At 39.4% G+C, this 19,287-nt stretch overlaps 1 long non-coding RNA gene across 1 annotated transcript in view; it reads left to right on the top strand.

Annotated features, from left to right (window-relative positions):
- LOC122815872 overlaps nucleotides 1-19,287 on the top strand; it is a 755,742-nt gene that overhangs the window by 504,923 nt on the left and 231,532 nt on the right. The window contains exons 2-3 of the long non-coding RNA XR_006367008.1: nucleotides 3,396-3,738; nucleotides 3,846-3,946. This is a non-coding gene — a long non-coding RNA (uncharacterized LOC122815872). The remainder of the gene's footprint in view (nucleotides 1-3,395; nucleotides 3,739-3,845; nucleotides 3,947-19,287) is intronic.

Below are 19,287 nucleotides of genomic sequence, written 5' to 3'. Positions count from 1 at the left end.
AAATGCACAACCTGTTCTGGTATCTACTTTCCATAAATGTCACAGCAATATGTGAGGGCTGTGCTCAATGTTTGGACTTTGCCCACTTTTCTTGGTTTTAACCAGATGTCTTTCTGTGAGGGGTTGAGAGGTATGCTGGTGGCCATAACACAGTTAGACTGCTGCAAGGGGATATACATACATACACACAAACACACCCAGTCAAGACCTGCCCTTGTTGACAGTAGAACCTCTACCTGCCTAGTTTTACATACAATAGTGATATATATATATATAGCACAAACACCACAGAGCTACTATAGTTTTGCAGTGTCTGCCACTACTATTCAGGTGGGTGACAATTACAGGGGCTGTTAGAATTTCCTATGAGGGGCTTAACAGGCAAAAACATAATAGAGCCATCTGAAATACACACATGCACTGCTGCATGGTGACATGCTTTGAAACACACATGCACACAAATTTGACATCTTTCTAATTAGAACACCTACCTCTCTTGTTATGTACATTACAGACCGACATGACTATTGCACATGCCACAGTGCCTTTGTGCTTTAAAATGTGTAACTGTGCTTTTAAGGTGGATGACATCTGTAGGGTCCCTGAATAGGTTGGCAATGGGGGAGTTAAAAGGGGTTGGAACAAGCACACAAAATGGTATAACCATTGCATACACACAGGCAAGACAGCCACAGGGGATATGCATACAGAAACACATACACTTACACAGTCAGCAATAATCAGATTAAAACCTCTATCTATCTACTTGCATGTACTATAGTGCTACGTACATATTGCATGCGCCATAGTTATTATATGCCAGGGATATAACTCACAACCTCTTAACAGCAATTAATATTGGGAATGTCTTCATGAATGGTGGGAGTAACCCCCCCCCAGTATAGGGACACTTCTCACACATTTCTTTTAGAAACATAGGCACGTGATAAGGTAACAGGTTTTCCATCAGCATGACATTTTAGAAGGGTATGACATCTGAAGCTGGCATGTCTGTCACTATTTTTGACATCAACTTTCACAGATTTGCCACTGATGTGACATAAAACCCCATTGTTATGAGACACAGACCATATATATGTTGCAAACATCTGCACATTCTGCATACATCTGTACAGATGAGTGGTATGGCCTGTAGACTTTAAAATGGTGCATCTAAGGTGGATGACATCAACAGGCCCTTTAAAGTAATGCTATGCCGAGGGGGTCAACAGGCCTTAAAGTGGTATAATCAACACACACAACAGCCACAGAGGATACGTTTCACACACAAATCCATACAATTGACTGTATTAAGATTCAAGTCCCTCCCTACCTAGTTGTATGTACTGCAGTGCCACCTACTTATCGCATGTGACACGGAGCTTATATACCTAGAAAGTGTCCAACCGTGGATCTAAGGTGGATGACATGAACAGGCCCTGTGAAGTAATGCAATGGGGGCATTACCAGGGTGGAACGGGCCTCAAAATGGTATGGTAAATTACATCAGCTGGCCTTGTAAAGTAGGGCAATAGGAGGTTTATGAGTGGAAAGGGCCTCAAATGGTTTAACCTAGAAACACACACAATCACAGTTACCAGTATTGAAATTAGAACCTCTACCAATCTAGTTTTCTGTACTATAGTGCTACATCGTTATCGCATGCACCACAGAGATTACATACCTATAGACTGTCCAACAGTGCTTCTAAGGTGAATGACATCAGCAGGTCTTATAAAGTAGGGCAATGGGGGGTTTACTGGGTGGAAAAGGCCTCAAAATGCTTTAAGCTAGAAACACATGCACACAGTTGCCACTGATGAGATTAGAACCCTTACCTTTCTAATTGTATGTACTATAGTGCTGTGCATTTATCACATGTGCCACAGAGGTTAGATGGCTGAGGAGTGCCCATAGGCACTTCTAAGCTGAATGACACCAGCAGGCCTTGTAAAGTAGGGCTATGGGGGGTTTACTGGGTGGAAAAGGCTTCAAAATGTTTATCCTAGAAACACACACACACACACACACACACAAGGCAGGTGATGTGAGATTACAATCTCTACTTCACTATTACACAGTGGAACTCACCTTTGTACTGGCACATGCCAGTGGTTACAATTGGTGTGCAAATGTCTGCATCAGGACATCACTCGATGCCTTTCAGGCTATCTCTCTCTCTCTCTCTCTCTATGCCTCTCTTTCTCTGACTCTCTTTCTCTGTCTCTCTCTCTGTCCATCTGTCACTGTCTGTCACTCCATCTCCCTGTCTCTGCCTGTCTATAATTGATATATTTGTATATGTTACCTATATATATGTATGTCTATCATACTCAGCAGATGCAGATCTATCACATATGTGCCACCTCCAGATAGCTGAGGGTAATCCTGTCTGATGGGGTGGGGTTAAGGTACACATAGCTGTCTGTATGCAAAGACTTATATGGACAACACAGTTGTATAGTAAGATGTGGGTTTACACATGGCTTGTAATTCTCTAAGTGTAGGAGCATTCCCAGTATGACCTTCAACAGTAAGAGTTGGACTCCATTCCAGAGTTAATTGTACTCCGGTCCAGGATTTTGTGTGTTACAGACGATTGGCTGCTGAACCCTTGTAAACAGTCCAGCACCTCAGTGATAACCTGGTTAGGGATCTCCTGGCTGTGTGCTATTCTTATTAACTGAGTCATATCCTGGTGTGGGTACAGAGTGCATTGGACTGAGCAGAGTTTTCCATAATATGCATGGTATATTCTACATAGCACTGTGATTTCCTATTATGTCAGTTTCAGAGCAGTATAGAGTAATGTGATGAACCACTGACAGACATTTGTTTACTGACTCCATACACTGCAGGGAACCTATGTTACTGCACAAATTGTTATGGTGTGCAGATTCTGTTTGTGTTACCAGTGGTTCCCCTTCCCCTTATATGTGTGTCTTTGTCCTTCTGTAGTCCAGTCACAGGCCTTGTCCACAGTTGTTTCTGTTATGTATTTGTAGTTATGGAGTGAGTGGGGTAGAAGTCATAACATCACAGACAGGGTTATGGACATATCTCTGACTGTACCTGTTTAGCAGGTTGTCCATCATTGCACCCCTACATCTGCTGTGTTCCTCAGATGGTTTGTGTTGCAGTGTTACATATATACTACAGTGAGTTTTGGCGCCATGGGGACTACTGCATATTCTGGGGCAGCCAGTATTTGATGCACATTTCCTGTTGTCATTGATTGAGGGATATAAGTTGGGTTGGTTTTACGTGTTTTTTATTCTGATGAAGTTTCCCTTATGAAATGAAAGGCCTCAATTAAACCTATTTCAGTGTTTCCAGGTGTGGCTCCTTCATATTTTCTTTCTTTCTTTGATATTTTGTTTGTGTTTCATGTTTAGAGTGGATTTATAATGGAAGGAGCCGAAGATCCGGATTCACCTACTATTTGCTCTTTGGCAAGATCGATACACATCCTGAACTCTACAGTGGGTAACTTGGTGCAGCTAATGGAGAAGCTAACCCAACAACCAACTAATGCGAACTTTTCTCAACCAAATAGGTTGAGTGGTTTGACTTCCAAAGATGAGGACAGTACTACTGGCATTATTCCAGCCCAGCGACAATGACCAGTGAGTCCCAGCCAATCAGTGAGCCAGGATTTTCATACAGACTTAAATTCAGAGAATAGGAGGGGCGGAACCTCCTACAAAGGAAGGAACACACTCAGTCAATGGCTGGAAGGTGAGTGAGAATGGCATTTTGCATCTGCATGAAATTCTGTCCAAAACAACGTGATTATTGAACATATTTAAGTGAGCAAATTAAGAACTTTAAATTGTTGCTTTCAGACTATCACAAATTACAACTCGAAAACAACTACTTGAGGGAATGTGTATGAAAGGAGCGAGTACCCAGGGGCCTTCAGATGTGGAAGTTCCCAACAGGTTTGGTAAGGGAGTCAATTTTACATGTGGAATTACTACAGCTTTTTAACAGTCAGTCAGGAGGAGAAGGTAACCACACACACACCACAAATCTAGTCTCACATAGACCTATTGCATCAGCAAACCAAACACATAAACACACAAAAACATACTCGGAGGCTCTAAATAAAAATCTGCCAAAGCAGCAGAGACCTCCAAAGCAGACATCCAAGCAACTGCTACCCCACAACAATACCCACATATCACATATTTCACAAAGTCAGTGTGCCACACAGTCACAGCCCTTAAGGCTAAACAACACACCTAATACACTTGTAATAGGTGACTCTATTGTCGGACACACTGACGTCCCACTCACCAGACTGAACAAGGAGAAGGTCACTGTAAGCTGCCTGTTGGGTGCCAGGATCCGCCACATAACACAAGCACTCAGGTCACTCCAAAGCAAGTACAAATATGACTCCATCATTGTCCATGCTGTTGTGAATGACCTGAGATGTACCTCCCTGGACTACATGAAAAGAGACATAAAAGAGCTCTCTGATCATGTAGCCCAGGCCGGTATGACCCTGACCTTGTGTAGCATCTTGCCGTCACCAAGAATGATGCCGTAGTATAAAGACAAAATGATCAATTTTAACAATTGGCTAAAGTATTGGTGTCATTCAAAGGGGATCCAGTGTCTGTCAGCCTGGGATGACATGCTTGACAAGCCACGTTGCTTTGCTAGGGACGGCTTGCACCTGTCACCCCTGGGCTTTCGAATACTGGCTAAGGCTCTTGCCACCCCCATAGTGCCTTTTTTAGGCAAGGCACAAAAGACACACCCACCTCCACAGACAACACAAGGAAAAAAACTAAGGGTAATGCTGCTCAATGCCAGAAGTCTAAACCTCAAGATGCATGCACTAGAGGCTCTCCTCAGTATGGAGAATATTGATATCTGTGCAGTAACAGAAACCTGGTTCAAGGCTCCTGAGAGCACCCCAGCACTACCAGGTTATACCTCATACCATGCTTTTCAGCCCCAAAACTCGGACCGAACCACAAAAGGAGGGGGAGTATCCATATTCATCAAAGATACCCACACCTCCAGGTTAGTGGCACTGCACGAAGCATCGGAGACCATCCATGTGCAACTAACAGTGGGCAAAACTGCCTTTCAGTTTGTAGCCTGCTACAGTCCACCCACCCAAACTCAGGAACCCCACTCGGCTTTCCTGAGAACACTGGAGAATATGAAGTCTCTCCAAACACCATAATATTGGGTGACTTCAACTACCCAAATCTTGACTGGGAAAACTACTCATGCCCCAACACCCTCGCCCAACAATTCCTAGAATTTATAAACTCAAATTCTATGGAACAACTGGTCATCACTCCCACAAGTGGGGAAAACATATTGGACCTAGTCATCACCAACATGGGGACTCTATGTTCCACACCAGAGGTATACCCCTCATTGGTAAGATCAGACCATAAATTCATCTCACTGGACATCCATATCCTATCCCCACCCCCAGCCAAGGAAACCACGGTGAAGAATTTCTCAATAGCAAACTTCACACTTCTCAAAACCGAGGTGGAATCCTTCAAAGCCCCCGGGCCAGTGGAAAATACTGCCCAAACCACAGAATCCTTTACAAACACATTCTATGGATACCTACAGGAATACATGGATCGTGCTAGCCCAAATAAAACCAAGACTCACTCCTCCAAAGGCAGGAGACCTGTCTGTTGGACCCCGGCCATAAATAAGCTATACAACAGAAGAAGGAAGCTACTACATGATAGAGCAAAATCCCAAAAAGGGAAGGCATCTCTGATCAGTACTAGCAAGAAACTACGATCCCTCATAAAATCATCTAAGGCCAGCTTTGAAAGAAAAATTGCACAAGACACTAAAGATAATCACAAGGCCCTCTTTAGTTATGTCAGGAATCTGGGTGGCAACTCCCAGATATGCTCTGAGATAGTGCAAAATGACAAAAAATACACTGAACCCACAGTCATTGCCAACATCCTGGCAGACAGGTTCAGTGCAAACTTCTCCCCCCCCCCCCCTTCCAAAAGAGCAAATGTCTATCCCAACAGAATGTAGCCTCCTTGACATCACAGATGCACAGGTGAGAGCTGCCCTCTCCAAAGCAAAAAACACAGCATCAATGGGACCGGACGGTGTCCTGGGCTGTGTCTTACACGAGCTCCAAGAAGAACTGAACCCTCACATAAAGTCACTGTTCAATCTCAGCCTTACTACAGGATATGTACCTAAGGAATGGTGTACAGCAACAGTGGTTCCGCTCCACAAAGGTGGTGCCACAACGGACCCCGGAAACTATTGCACTATAAGCCTGACCAGTCTGGTCTGCAAAGCTATGGAGCGTATCATCATGGAACTCATAAACAAAGACATTGGGAACCTCCAGACACTGGATCCATCCCAATTCAGCTTTGTTAAGGGCAGATCTTGCCTTTTGAACCTGGTCGACTTCTTTGAAACAGTTACCAGGGCCATAGATGAAGGGAAGGTAGTCCACACAGCCTACCTGGACCTCGCAAAAGCCTTCGACACAATACCCCACTCGGGCATCATAAATAAGCTCATCAGCTTAAATATCAACCCCTATGTCACAAGATGGGTTGCAAACTGGCTCAGGGATAGAACCCACATGGTCAGAATTGCAGGGGCCATGTCAGACACTAAACCAGTTACAAGTAGCATCCCACAAGGCTCAGTCCTGGGACCTCTCTTGTTCGGTATATACTTCTCTGAGGTACAGGCTAACATGAGAGGACTATGGCTGACCAAGTTTGCAGATGACTGCAAACTGGGTGCCATAATCGACTCACCGGCTGACACAAATATCCTCCAAAAGGGTCTCAAAGAGACGGATAACTGGTGCCAGAGCCATGGCCTATAAAGCTAAATGCCAAAAAGTGCATAGTCATCCACTTTGAGAAAAACAAAGTGCCCACAAATACCACATAGGTGGTAATCCATTAAGTACGGAAGAAGTAATTAGGGATTTGGGGACCCAAGTAGATAGTAATCTCTCCATTAACAATCACATTGCCAAAGTGGTTAGAAAGACCTTCTATATAGCCCACCTTATCACGAAAGGGTTCACATCTAGATCAAGAAAGGTCATTGTGCCCCTCTACTCATCACTCATCAGGCCCATAATTGAGTACAATGCCCCATTTGGGATGTGCCTTACCCGGCACCTGCAGCAACTGGAGAGACCCCAAAAGTACCTCACCAAGAGGATCAAAGGACTCATACAGATGCCCTATGCAGTTCGGCTAAAGAAACTCCAGCTCTACTCAGTTGCTTACCGCCTACTCAGAGGCGATCTATGCCTGATGTATAAAGCCATGTCCAACCCAGAATTAATGGACATGCTCCACCTCAGGAAATCCAAATCCCTTAGAGCTACATGCTCCAGGGACTTAAACCTCATCACAGAAATAAATAGGACATGCTGGAGGGGCAGATTCATATCCCAGAGGCTCCCCTCACTCTGGAACAAAATCCCAATCCATGTTAGACAGAGCCCCTCACTAACCCTCTTCAAGAGAAATCTTGACGAGTGGATGGGAGATTGTAGGTTTACCCCTGGGATCACTTCTGTGTCCCTGCTAGACAGAGGCACAGTAAACTAACCTTAAAAGGGCTATCTTCTGTGACCTACTATACAGAGGAACAGTCAACTAATCTAAAAGGGTGGCGAAAGCCAAACAGGCTCTGGCTAGGCTTATAAATGCCCTAGGGCAGATAGCCTAGTATCAACCTATGAACCTATGAACCTATGAACAAACATGGGTGTAAACTCCTAGAATGTCTCATTAGAGACAATGATAGAAAAAGGACTGATTTGCTTGGCAAGATTAATAAAATGGACAATGATATTCACTCAGATCTGTTGTTTGAATCTAAACAACAGGAATATTTTAGTTTATTTCAAAGAGATGACTTGTATATTACTGACTTAAAGAAAAGAAGGGACAGTAAACTTATCAGGGATGAAAAGGAATATGCACAACATAGGGCATATCCCTTGCCCCCTTTGGGACAAAATAGACAGGCAAGAAATGACAATTACGATGAACAAGGCAACATTAATTGTGGTAATGTTTTGGATGAAGAAAGAGAATTTACCCCAGACCGTTTAGAATACCCCCCTCGGAGGAGGTCCGAGTGGCTGAAGAATTGGAGAGAGGGAGCGGGACATTACAATTACAATTACATACAATCTATGCCATACAGAGGGAAGGGGGAAATGTATTAAATTATGAATTAAATGTGGTTAATGAGTCTTCTTACAGCATATTAAGCAATACATGTGGTGATTTCAATATATACAATTATAGTGATATTATATTTGATGGCAGGATTGCTGATGTTTTTGATAAAGGGTTATCTTTTTTTCCTAGTAAGAATGCAATGCTGGATGATGTGCTAACTAATTTAAAATTGTATACCAGAAAGTTACATTTTTATTTCCATTTTAAGGGGGCAGACCTGGCTTCTACTGATCATGAAGTATGTAAAAAAGCTAGTCTTTTTAACCCTACCCCACACCCTGCAGTGAAAACGTTTGAAAAAATGTGTGAAAATGATATACAGAAGTTATTAAGGTCAAAGGAATGCACTCAGTAAGGGTGAATAATATGGATAGGGAAGATATGAGACTGGTGGAGGAAATGTGTAATAACAAGGAGATCTGAGTGATGAAACTGGATAAAGGGCGTGGGCTTGTGATCATGAATACCAATACTTATATTGATAAAATGTTCCCCTTATTATACACAGACACTTATTGTGCAGTCAGTTTAAATGAGAAAAATATATTGTACAGGAAGGTTGATATTATGTTAGAAGAATTATTATTGAACAGGCAAATAAGTCTAGAAGAACATCAGTTCATGGAAGTGAAAAGCTCCAAAATACCAACAATCTTTGGAATTCCAAAGAAAGATAAAGATTGTGTTGAACCCCCTTTAAGACCGATTGTAGACGCAAAAGCATCAAAAACATATTTCATCGCCAAGTTTTTAGATGGTCAATTGAAGAATGTATTAAAAGTATGTGAAGAATGTATTAAAAGAATGTCCCTGGATTATTAAAGATTCTTGGGATTTTTTAAGTAAAATCAATAATAATATGTATAATGATAAACTCTTCTTTGTTACCATTGATATCAGAGACCTATTTTCTGTAATACCCCACAATATATTATTATACATTACATATTATATTATATATAATATTATATTATATATACATTATTTCTGGGCACTGTTTGTAGTTGAGACACCAGGTTTCAAATGAGAATTTAATCAGCAGAGCAGACTGACACATAACCTTTGATAAATATAAACATACAATTGTATTTATACTATATAGTTTAAGGGTGAGCCTCTTACTGAAGATTTGTGGAGTTGTCTATTGATTCAAAAGCATAAAAAAAAACATGTCAAACTCTGCAATAGTTAGAAGGAGATCTAGACATTTTTTTTAGTGAAATGTTACATTGCTTGCTGTATCTATCATTACAAAAATATAAAACATCTGCATGGAAATAAATAAATGCATTATTTCAACATTCCCAGTTATAGAGACAGATTCACAAATAATTTATGTTCAGAGCAAAGAGCTGCCCTGAGTCATGAGAAAACGTCCACTGCAGTCATGATTCCAAAAGACGGTTAGCAATGTTCAAGTGTAAAGGAGAAACATGCAAATGTTGTTCATGTTCTGTCCCAGTGACTATTCCAGATTCTACATTATTTATTTTATTTATTTTACATTTGTTTACCAGGAAAGTCCAACTGGATGAAGTCCATTTTCAGCAGAGGCCAGGGGAGAAAAGCTCCACAATAATAAGAAATAAGACTTTATACAAAAATGCAGAAGTACAAAAAGAATACAGAAATGCAGAGAATACAGAATACAAAAATCTTAGTGAACATTTGAGTCATGGATAGACATTATATCCAAAGAACAAAATTTTCATATTAATCCACAGTTGACTACAATGATAATACTTAGCTCAGATAGGTTTCAATAAGACAAGGTTGGGAGGGTGGCCTAATGGTTAAGGCGTTTGCCTTACAAACACAAGGTGCAGGGTTTGAGTCTCATAAGGGATAATTGGCTAAGCCTAATAACGATCCTTGGGGTACACCTATGGTGGTAGGTAGTAGAGATGATAGTGTGTCTTGCCATTGGACAGCTTGTTGTCTGTCAGACTGATAGTTTTTGAACCGGGTAATAGCGTCAGGGACAAAGGATAAGGAGGTTAATGAATCTATTAGTAAGGGGTGAAAAAACATATTGAATGCCTTAGACAGATCTAGGAATATAGCATATACAAAAGTTATTATTGTTTTTATGTTGGTTAACTAGATTAGGAAAAGAGAGAAGAGTAGTAGTTGTACTGTGATATGGGCGGAAGGCGTGTTGTGTGCTGGACAGTAGATTGTTTGTATTTAGGAAGTCCATGACCTGAAAGTGAATGCACTTCTCTAGTATCTTAGATAAGGGAGACAGGATGGCAATGGGGCGATAGAGAAATCAAAGGAATTGCCACCTTTATGAAGGGGAATAATATATGATATTTTCCATTGTTACGGGAAATAGGCTTCCTGGATGGAGCAGTTGACAAGGGTAGAGACTGGGTAGGATAAGGAGTCAGCGGCTAGTTTTAAGAAGTTAGCTGGTATTCCATTGGTTGCAAGAGTAGTAGGTTTTAGTTTCAGGAGAAGTGTTTTTATTTTGGAGGTTGGAATGGGTGAGAGCATAAATGAAGGAATGTTGGTAGTTTTTGGTGTGGGTGAATAGCTATTTTTGGATAGTTGGGTGGATAGTGATTTAATGGATTCAGTAAAGTGTTGATTAAATTCTGAAGCTATGTTACTATTATTAGTGCAGGTGGGACCTGGTGTGGTGGTTTTACCAGGTTTTAATAGGGAGTTAATTGCATGCCAGAACTTTGGGGGTGGGGGGATTGTAGTGTTTATTTTGGATACCTAAGAAGTAGTTTTGTTTATCTAGCATTGTTTGTTCTTTAGCATGGTTCCTGAGTTGTTGATAGTTTTGTCTGGATATACTAGTGTTTTCCTTTTTCCAGATTTTCCATGCCTTATCTCTAGACTTTAGTAAGGCTCTAGTTAACCTTCCTAGCCATGGTGCATAGTTTACTTTGACTCTAATTTTCCTTATGGGGGCTATTAAGTTAAGGATATTAGTAAGAGTACTACTGAAGTAGTTGATAGCTTGATCTAATTCTAGGGTACATAGTGGTTCCCAGTTGCATTTCTTTAAGGTACTGTTAAGGTCCTCCTGGTTTACATTGCGGTCATCCGTAATTTGTTTATATACTTTGGGCTTGGGTATATTAGAGCATTTTCTTAGGAGGAATGTGGGTAGGTGATCACTGAGCCCATCTGGTAGACAGCCTGTTTGGTAATTATGTTCAGGGCAGTTTACCAGTGTCCAGTCAAGTATAGATTTCTTTTAGGATTTTTTATCTACTCTGCTGTGTTCAGCTATGAATTAGGAGAAACTATAACAATTGATATGGATAGTGGGTTTTTTGGAATTGCATGCCAGACAATCAATATTAAGGTCTCCTAATAGGATGGTCTCTTGTGGGAGGTTAGTCCATTGTAACAATTCTTTAATTGTTAAAGAGTAGTTGCCTGGATGGATGTAGGCACAGTGAATGTTGATACTTTTATTCTTATTCAGGAGTAAAACAGTGCCTAAGGTTTCAGCATTATTAAATTTGGGTAGTGGGGTTTGTAGAGGTTGGAGAGAAAGTGTGTTTTTATAGGGAATTGCAACACCCTCTCCATTTTTACCTAGTCTATCTAGTCTTAGAATATTATATCCTGGAGGGAGAATTTCTTCACTTTGGGTGCCAGGATTTAGCCAGGTTTCTTTTATGGTTAGAATGTCTGGGGAACAGTGACTTATGAATGTATGAATGTGGAGAAGTTTGTTAGATATACTCCTAGAGTTGAGTTTAATGATAAGTAGGTCTGATGTGTGTTTAGAAGAGGGTTGTGAGGGTTAAAAAGAGAGATGTTAGTATGATATGCATAATGTGTAAGTGTTGTTTGGGTATAAGTAGTGGTGTGAATTAAAGGGTGGGAGAGGTATGGTTATGTAACAGTATACTATTCTGTGTGTCAATTGTGTATGTTGAATGTAATTAGTAGTTGTGAATTGGCTAGATGTAGGTCAGTGGATGATTGGAGTAAAGACTGGTCAGGTGATATGGGTTGGGATAAGTGTAGATGTAGTGGGGGTGGGTGGGAAATGGGGGTAGGGTAGGGGGGTGGAGTAAGCCGAGCGGACTGAGGCGAATGGAGCAGGGCCTAACCAGATGCTACGGGACTGCAGAAACAATCTGTGAGCACTATTCAGGGGAGAGCAGGAAATACAAAAGTAAGTAGGCTGATTTCAGAGTCCCCTGTTTTCCTTTAAACAGTACATTTATTAGTCCCTATATTACCTCCAGATTGGGGATTTGTACAGGGAATCCTAAATCCGGTAATGCTAGTGCTGCGAGCTCTCGAGCGGAATCACTACACTGTTATTTGCTGGCTTATTTTGGGATATTATGAAAACAATATTAACCTTTTTCCTTTTGATTAAAGCAACTAAAATAAAGATAGGCCTGCATGATGCTTTGAATGTTAAACTCAGCAGTCTGTTCACATTGTGAGCCTTTCTTGGGGGTGGGTTGAGGTTTGAGACAGGGAGTATTTAAGTAGTGTTCCTATAGTGAAAAGAGGGGAAAAAAGAAAATATTGTTTACGATTGGCTAGTAGTCCTTTGTGAAGACATATACTGCAGAGCAGTGATGAGAGAAAAAAAGGATATACAATGCAGAGAAAAACAGTGTAACATAGTTAAACATCCATAACATTGCAGAAAATATCATTTCGATTGAAAATCATTTAGAATGAAAATACATTTGTGCTTCTCTGTGTCACCAGAAAACCACTGTAACATTCCTAAGAAGCTTTAATATCCCTTAAGTTAATTAAGCCTTCATTTCTAAGAAACTAAGGTCCTTTTCTCTCCTTATTTCCTAGTATACAATGCTAAAACATCAATCCAGTATGTCACTTTAGTTTGTGGACCATGCTAACACTGTGTATTAAGGCTTAGAGGCCACATGCTAAACATATCCCTGTTATACAGACATGCAGCTATCGAAATAAGCAGGATTTATACTCTATTTCCTTATATTTACAGGTAACGTAGCCTTTAAGCTTTGGAGCTTAACCTTTTAAGTAAATATACACTGTTTGAGGAAGCTATCTGGCACTACAATTAGCATAGTATGCAGACATACAGACAATTTGCCATACAATTGCACTTTTGTTTAAAAGAAACAAACTGTAAGAAATCAGTTAAACACTACAGCTTAAAACATTTTAAACCAGAAAACAATTGTACAATTCAATCAATCAGTTCTGTAGATTTGTCGATAAAAGGTCTTACCATCACAAAAATAGGTATCACAAGCACTAGCAACTAGGGACTTTACAAAAAAATGGCACGACGTAATGGATTTAAATAACCTCACTTCCGTACTTGAGATATTTATGTAAGAATAGGGTCCTGACTGGTGCTGCTGTTGCCTCGCGGTCCCAACCAGATACCATGGGACTGCAGAAACAATCTGTGAGCACTATTCAAGGGAGAACAGGAAATACAAAAGTAAGTAGGCTGATTTCAGAGTCCCTGTTTTCCTTTAAACATTACGCTTATTAGTCCCTATATTAGCTCCAGATTGGGGAGTTGTACAGGGAATCCTAAATCCGGTAATGCTAGTGCTGTGAGCTCCAGAGCGGAATCACTACACTACTATTTGCTATTTGCTGGCTTATTTTAGGATATTATGAAAACAATATTAACCTTTTTCCTTTTGATTAAAGCAACTAAAATAAAGATAGGACTGCAGGATGCTTTGAATGTTAAATTCAGCAGTCCGTTCGCATTGCGAGCCTTTCTTGGGGGATGGTTGAGGTTTGAGACAGGGAGTATTTAAGTGGTGTTCCTTTTTCCTTTTGATTAAAGCAATAAAAATAAAGACAGGACTGTATGATGCTTTGAATGTTAAACTCAGCAGTCCGTTCTTGTTGCGAGCCTTTCTTGGGGGTGGGGTGAGGTTTGAGACAGGGAGTATTTAAGTGGTGTTCATTTTTCCTTTTGATTAAAGCAATTAAAATAAAGATAGGACTGCAGGATGCTTTGAATGTTAAACTCAGCAGTCCATTCGAGTTGCGAGCCTTTCTTGGAGGTGGGTTGAGGTTTGAGACAGGGAGTATTTAAGTGGTGTTCCACCGCTAAAATGGGTATCACAAGCACTAGCAACTAGAGACTTTGAGATCGACAATAATGAGATCGACGTGCTAAGTTCTGCCAAACTGAAAGTATAAAAACTGGAAGAGCATGCTCAAAACTATAGCTACAGTCAGAAGGATACCCGATGCATGTTACACTGCAGACTAGTTATAAAGCGCTGGTAAATTGTTTTTGCCATGAGCAGATGCTACAAGGCTTGTACCAGTAAGTCAATAAGCACTTTTATAATCTCTACAAGACTGTTACTTGTATCAAACCCAGTCTTTGACCAGTACCTGTAGCTGTATAGCCACTGCTTTTAGCATACTGTATAGAATGTTACATCGTAAGACATCTACTAAGATGCAAGTGAATCCGTGGAGTGCTAGCACAGTACCTAACTTTATATCTATATATATAGTGGCGCCTGCCTGGCACCTACTGAATCATGTCATTGGCTATTACAAACAAGCTTGTATTCCAAGTTTATAGCTAAATAAAACAAGATTGGTGACAATTATGTTATAGCTCCCAGACTATGACTCACCTTTATAAAAAATGTCGGTCAGGAAATGGGCTTATTGAGCTCTTTCTTTCTCTTGTATAATCACTAAGACTTAATTGGAATAAAACATTAACATGCATAAAACACTTAAATAGCATGTTTTTGTTGTTGTTATTGTCGTTATAGTGTTTTAAGTGTACATCCTACCTCCGTACCTTCAGCCATGTGTTTACGCTGCAAACACTGCAATGCTTTCATGTCTTTCTCAGTTTGGTCAGGATAAAAAAGAATTTGTTTTATGTAATTTTATACTTCTCCACTCTTGGTCAGTATGCTAGCAGAAGGAGACAGATTTCTGAAGTGAACTACAGGATTTTCTTTTCACAGGACCCTGGTATTGTTGTTAAAGTGATATATTGTATGTACTGGAAATAACTCTTCTTTAGATGCCAAGTAGTCTGAACATTATGGCCACTGTTGTGATAGCAAAGGATTCCATCCATTGAATTACTCACTAAATCCCTTTTCTTTTTCAAATAATGTTTGTTCAACATCAGCTGCCTTCATTTCCAGAGAAACAAATGCAGTATATACTACCCTCCGTGGATTAATCTGTATGTATTTTGGTTTGATAAATGACATATACTTTTTAGAGCAAACATCTTTTAGCATGTGTTTGTCATGTTATATAAAGTACCAAGTAAGACCACAGAGAACCGTATTTAGTAAACATAATCATTTAATATGATAGACTGCATGTACAACTCAACTTAGTCATCGCAACTATTTATCATTTCTCTCTTGAGAGCTGGAAGTTCTCATCTTATTTGTGTACTGGATCTGTTTCTATACATCTACAATGTTAACAACCATCCAGTAATTGCTTTCTGCAGAACAGAAACACTAGTATTAGATATATATTTACGTTCATATGAATCAAAAATCATTGGTCTTTGACTCTTTTCTTTTATTTTAAATGTCAACAATATTCATGTGTTTGTTTTCCAGAGAATAACAATACAAAAATCAGATGTCACTGCAGTGAATTCGTAACAAGGGCAGGTGGTAACATATTTTGATATATTCCGGAACAAATATCCACTTTCATAAAAGAGTTAGTTAAAAGTGGTCAGCTGTGTTCCACCTTGCTTTCACACCTTGCCCTGCCTTTTTAAGTAGCTTGCTGCTTCACTGACAACGGCACATAAATGGTTAAGGATATGAGCTGTTAATGATCTTCATCTTCTACTCCAGGTTTGATTCTGTCACTCCCCACTTACACACCACTTTATTCAAGTCAATTAGTCGCAAAGTAATGCTTGCCTAACCTTGAAAACCTGTTTATATGCAGATCTATTTCCTGTTATAAGGGGGTCATCAGTGAAGCTATGACACTCAGATTAAAGTGAATTTGGCTGGCAAGTACTGCTTAGGTAAACAACTTTTGTAGCACCGCAGAGGTTAGAAAGTCAAAAGAGCAGTGCTAGATATCACAACTGTGCTGTCATTAACAAGATGACAGTCAAATGCATATTAATTAAAGCTTTTTGATATCCTGCAGAAAATGAAATACTGAAAGATATTCCAGGGGGACAATGAAAGTTTTTTTCTGTATTAAGGAGTTGATTATCACTGTGGCAGCTGCAAAAACAGAGGCATCAAGATGTTCATACTGATTAGACACTGTAAACGAAACACATAGCTTAAAGGTATTACACGCGGCTGTCAGCACTCATCAGCTCATCATATAGGTGAAACTTAAATGCATAATCATACATTTATCTGTTAAACATTTTTGCATGGAGAAGCAATGATTTATTGTCAGAAGGCAAGTGTATGGGATGCTACACTGAAACTGGAAAACTGCTGAGCATTCATATTTAGGCATTATTAATGTATTTATTAAGAAGAAAATTGGCACTTTTTTAATTAATTCAGATCAGGAACATTTTAAGGTATTAACTAAATAGTGTGGATGTTTGGACAAAAGATGTTGAAACTACATAAAAAAGATGTGTTTATTCTGAATGTTTATAAATTAAGTATGCAGTATGTAGAACATAAAGGTATCAGATGTCCTTTAGTAACATGAATCAGTTGTTCTACAAGTAAATTGTGCAAGAGTGTATATAAAAGTACTTACATAGATTTGTATAGAGGTTAAGTCATCAAGTTATTACATTTTGATACAATTACTCTTGTTACATCAGGCTATTTCTCAGTTTGTCACAAGTGGCCTGAGCTGCCAAACATCTTCATTAAGAAGAGAATCTTACCTACTTTGCTATTTTTTAGCACATAGTAGACATCAGTGACAAATCCTCATCCACTAAAATTAATTTAATCCAACAACATTTATATAAGGTCTTATTTTGTTCATGTCATACGTTTGTTTCCCCCATAACCTGGTTGACATGAAGCTTCACTGTCAACCACTCTGATGTACAGTCATCATTTCAATAGATTGAATATGGTAGTTACAATTAAAAAAGGCAATACAAACCTTACTTAATAAAATCATGATAAAACACAACAATAACATGCAAATGCTGTAGTGATGCTTTACATAATTAAAGTGCTGGAGCAATTTTATAATTGTGAAAAATGGAAGGCCTTAAAACTGCACACACACACACACACACACACACACACACACACACACACACACACACTCACGTGTGTGTGTGTGTGTGTGTGTGTGTGTGTGTGTGTGTGTGTGTATGCACTTATGCATGCATGTATATGCATGCCAAAATTTTGGTATAATGTGCATGTGACTTTGTATAGGGAATGGGCTGGCAACTTGTTCAGAATTATTTCTATGCCTTAAACTCACTGAATACTTAGGTTGCCTTGGTTCTTGTTCTCCTGTTACCCTGTCCAAAAATTGAGATTTAATCACATAACTTAACTTAACAAGAGAAACTGTGAGAAGTGGACAATTAAAAAAAAAACAGAATTCCTGGAAACTATTACTTCTGTGAGGCATGCTTGTGACAAAACAGAACAGATAATGTCATTAACAATCCAGTCATTATAGTTGCAAAGTTCTTGTATTTAAGAGAAAGCATATTAAATCCTTTTATTCGGTCAACTTTCTAAGTGAATGCTGAAAAACTTTTAAAAGTGTCTCTGATTTGGGGGATTTGTCCTCATTACTTCTGACTTTCTCCTAAATCCAGATAAAATAAGTTGACACCTGTAGCACAGGCTGTAAACAGCATGCTTATAACAGGAATACAATATATGTGTAATACTACTGTGCCATTTTAAAAAAAAAAACAATCTGAAAGTGTTCATTTCTCTATTTACTCTCTGCATCTCCTTCTTTTTTGGAACATTATCAGGTGTGAATGCCACGAACAATTTCAGTGTACAGAGATATAATAATTTCTGAAGCACAGATGGGTAATAAGTGAGGGATACCTTTATCACACTATATTAATGCTATATCTTTTATTGTGCTTGCTGAATACATTTTATAGAGTATGTTTCCTTGCGCTAATACAATTTCTGTGAAACAGGGCCATTTTAAATTTTTAGAATTATTTCCTGAATGGTATTTAATAAAATAACAATAAATAACTTAGTGTAGCATTAGAGCTGCTAAAGTACTATTAAACACTCAGTTCAGTTATGGAACATCTGATTTGTATCTGCTTAATGAAATATCCTTGTCCTGTTCAAGCTTTATGGGACAGTCGTCAGCTTTCCTGAGGATGTAATATGAGTTATCCATGCCGACGTCCATGTCTGCACCAATGTGACGGCTCTAGTTACCAAGTAAATACCAAACACTTGGGTACTATTGAACCTTAAAGTAGAACAATTCAGAATGCATTAAAGAAGACAGAACATTTGTGACACAGACAGAGCCATTTTTAGGTTGAATACACCAAAGTGCTAATTAAACATTGCAAATGGTGCGATACATACTGAATACATAATGGCTTACAGAAAAAGTCTCATCAGGAGCAACAAGAATGCTGTAAGTAGCAAAGACTTCAACTTGAAATTATGATGCTTTATTTATCTACCTTATTGAGCTTGACTAATCACCTTTCTCATACACAGAATTATTTTACTCAATCATACACATGCACACAAGTGCATACACATACAGGTATATAAGAAAAACAAACCAAACGGTAAAAAGGTAATGCAGACATACCATTCACTGAAAACTGCAAGAAAAACCTGGCCAAGCTGGAGTTTTCACTGTGTGATACTTTAAACCTCCTGTAATGGAGGCCCATGAGATATATGCAAATGATCCATTTTTACCTTTAAAGACTTTATGGTTACATTGAGGTCAATAAAGCCAAACACTCCTAGCTGTGGACATTATTGATCTCATCAGTCAGGCATATGTGAATAGTTTGGCCGCACTTCAGAAACACGGGGGGGGGGGGGATTCAATAAAGCCTACGTGGAGTGATTTTCCATGTAGGTAGAGTGGCATGGTGCTAACA

The sequence above is a fragment of the Protopterus annectens genome, chromosome 11.part0, assembly GCF_019279795.1.
Source record: "Protopterus annectens isolate FY-2018-M chromosome 11.part0, PAN1.0, whole genome shotgun sequence".
NCBI classification, from domain to species: Eukaryota; Metazoa; Chordata; order Ceratodontiformes; family Protopteridae; genus Protopterus; species Protopterus annectens.
Note: the sequence above shows the minus strand (reverse complement) of the source record. Positions and strands in the feature narration are given on the sequence as shown.